The following is a 3,743-nucleotide window of genomic DNA, read 5'->3' on the forward strand; positions in this document are numbered from 1 at the left end:
GCAACTATCCTCCTGAATGCTGGGATTACAGGCATGTGCCACTATGCCCACCGGGCATGAGGGCTCGAACTTGTGATCCTCCTGCATCGGCTCCAAAGTGCTGGGATTACTGTTAGATTTAACATTTTTTAAATTAATTTCCCCCTTTGGACACTTTTCTCCCTCTCGGCTCCTGTGACGCTGCTCCGGCCAGCTGTCGGTTCAATCTGTGCAGCCACCGGCTGCCTGAGCCTCTGATTTCCTGCCCCTGTGGTGGACGGCTTGATGCCTCTAAGCTCGAGTAGTTTTTTGTTGGTTGGTTTTTGTTTGTTTGATTATTTATCTTTTTGAGACAGGGTTTTGGCCTTCAACTCACTTTGTAGCCCAGCCTGGCTTTGAACTCACAGCCATCATCCTGCCTCAGCCTGCTGAGTGCTGGGATGACAGGCGTGTGCTACCATGCCCGGCAGAAATTTCTTGAATTCATCCGTGAGTCCATCAGGACCTGGGCTTTTCTGTGTTGGGAGGTTCTTAATTGTGACTTCAATCTCATTTACTGACATTGATTTATTTAGAATTTTTTTATCTTCTTGATTCAGCTTTGGTAATCCATATGTATCTAGGAATCTGCTCCTTTCTTCTATGTTTTCCATTTCATTAGAATGCAAACATTTATTGAAACTGTCCTATTAATCAGCTTTGAAACTGTCTCATTCATATTTGTTTCTCAATAAAATAAAATAAAATAAAAAGAATACAAATACTCCTAGGTATTGATAATCTGGATTCCTGAAGGATCTGTTGTGATTTCACCTTTTTTTAATTTCTTGTTCCATGAATTTAAGCCTTTTCCTGTTTTGATAAGGGTTTGGGTTTGTCAATTTTATTTTTGGCTAATAGTTGTCAATATTACTTAATCTTTCAAAGAACCAACTCTTTGATTCATTGATTCTTTGTGCTGTTCTCTTCATCTCCATTTCATTAAGTTCTCCTCTCTGTATTATTTCTTCCCTTGTATGAGTTTTGGGCTTGAGTTGTTCTTCCTTTTCTAGAATCTTGAGGTGCTACATTAGATTGTTTATCTGCACTAGTCGGGTTTCCTGATATGGGAATTCACAGCTATAGATTTCCCTCATAAGATTGTTTGTGTTGAGTTCCATAAATTCTGATATATTGTACTGGCATCAGCATGTTATTGTAGAAACTATCTAATTTCTCCATCAATTTCATTTCTTTTTGTCTCTGTTTTTTTAACTTATTTGGTACAGGGTCTCACTACGCAGCTCAGACTCCTAACAATCCTCCTGTTTTCAGCCTCCCCAGCGCTGGGATTACAGGTGTGCACCACCACACCCATCTCTGTGGCCTGCCCAGTGGACGCAGGGGCAGGACTGGTGTGGCATGTGGTACCAGGGATTGAAACCCAGACCCTGGTCCCTGCACTTGCCTAAGCAGGCCCTTAGTCCACTAAGCTATCTCTCCGGTCCCTTTAATTACAAATCTGTGATCCATTGGTTGTTCAGGAAGGTGACATTTAATTTCCATGAGTTTAAAGTTTAAGATCTTTGGGGAAAGGCAGAAAAGACATTTTAAAGCATCCTAAGAACAAACTAAAAGCTCACAAAATCAAATCTAATTCAACAAAAAGAAAAATGTAATCTAACTTTATAATCTCCTGGATGACCTACAGATTTCCTGGTGAATAAACAAGGAACAGTCTCTCTTAGCCTTTGGGGCCCTGAGAAAGACTCCAAAAAGTCTCAGACAAGGTGGGGAGATAGCTCAGCTGCCTGGCAAGCATAAAGACCAGAGTTCGTGCCCATACCACACGCAGTGCCCTGAAACTGGGCGTGGGGTGCATGCCTGTAATCCTGGCACTTGGGAGCTGAGGCAGGAAAACTGCTGCAAGTTCCAGGCCAGCCTGGGCTACATGGCGAGTGCAGGGCCAGCCTGGACTGCGTAGTGAGATCATCTCAAAAAACAACAAAACAAAGCCGGAAATGGGTTCAGGGGAAAAACCCAAAGCCAGCTCTCCCAGAGCCCAAAGAGAAGGCTACAAATCCCCACCAGGGGCAAAGCCTCGGAGCTTGCCTTGGAGTGGCCTGCAGCCCTCCCAGGAGGACAGGGAGGACCGAGGCCACTCCAACAGGCCCCTGGGCCGCAAATCTAACTCAGGGGCCAGGGAGTTGGGAGAGCCCACCGAGCCTGTGGAAGCTTCCTGCGCTCACCACTGGCCCCTGCAGCTCCAAGCCGCTCCTTCTTGGCTGGCACCCCGGGCCTACATCCCATCCTATAGCTTTCCCGGGCTCAGAGGCTATCCCAGCCCTCTGACACACTGCCACCTGCTCTGGGTCTGCAGCCTCTAAGGCCAGAGGGCATCTCAAAGCACTTTCTGCCCAGGACTCCAGGACTCCAGAAGCTGAGGCAGGAGGATCCCCAAAAGTTCCAGACCACCCTGGGCTACACAGCGAGTTTGAAGCCAGACTGAACTGCATAGTGAGACTCCTGTTTCAAAAGACAAAACAAACAAAAACACGCTGGGAAAATGGTGACATTTGATTTTACTTATCATAGATTTTTTTTTTTCTATTCACTTTCATTAGTTGATATTATTTATTTATTTATTTATTTTGCTGGCTCAGGCTGCCTAAGGGCAAGTCTGGTGAGGCAAGTGAAACTGAGGATTGAACCGTGGTCCCTGGGCCTGACTGGGTTTGCCTAAACAACTGAGCTAACCCGCAAGCCCCCCAAATTTTATTTTTAATTTTTTGGCGGTACCAGGGATTGAACTCAGGACCCCTGTGCTTGCCAGGAAGGCACTTATTCTATTGAGCTATCTCCCTGGCCTCATTAGTTTTTAACTATTCAATTAAATATGGTCTCTCTCAGTAACTGAGTATATTGGCACCCCTGAAATTCTGTGCCTGGACAGGTGACTTGCTCACTTTGCCCTAGGCTACGACCTTCAGTTTGCCCTCGCCAGGAGTTGGACGTTCAGGCCTAAAAACCACTACAGTTCTGGGAAAGGCAGGAAAAGCTGATCACAGTAGGAGCAGCTGGCTCTTGAGCCAGCCGGGCACGCAGCTGCAGTCCCAGCACTGAGGGAGGCTGAAGCAGGAGGATCACAGTCTGAGGAAGGCCTAGCAACATCGAGACCCTATCTCAGACAATAAAGGCTGCGGGGGCGGTTCTGTGCAAGGCCCTCAGCTCCGTACCCAGGACCTCCAGAAGGGAAGGAAAAGCTGGCTGGCACTCAGTGGTGGCACCAAGGCTTTCGGCCAGGGACAACCTCTCCGCTCACCTGTGGAGGGTGGGGGGTGGGGACTGGAGCAAGCTCAGGACAGTGCCCGATGCACAGGGCCAGTACCAGCCTGACGCAGTGCGCAGGGCTTCCCTGAGGACCATGAGGGACACTGCCTGCCCTCCTGTCCATGGCCTAGTGAGGGGGCATGCAGCAAAGACTGGGTTTTGGGTCCGATGCTGGTGCCAGGAGAGCAGGCCAGGAATGCAGGTGGCCCTGGGCGCCCTCGCATCCTGGCATCTCAAAACAACAGCCACAGCTTTCTAACAAGCTCACCACGCAGGCCAGAGCTGCACCAGGCCAGAGCGCTCCTGGGGGCCCATGGCACAGAGCCAGGAGCTAGCTTGGGGCAGTTCTGGGGACACACTGGGGGATGGGGCTAGCCTGAACCTCAGACCTCAGCCCTTAATCTTCTCGGTCCAGTGGAAGGGAGGAGAGCGGTCACGTAGCATCTGGCCTGCAT

The sequence above is a fragment of the Octodon degus genome, unplaced genomic scaffold (assembly GCF_000260255.1).
Source record: "Octodon degus isolate 3935 unplaced genomic scaffold, OctDeg1.0 scaffold00006, whole genome shotgun sequence".
Classification (NCBI taxonomy): Eukaryota; Metazoa; Chordata; class Mammalia; order Rodentia; family Octodontidae; genus Octodon; species Octodon degus.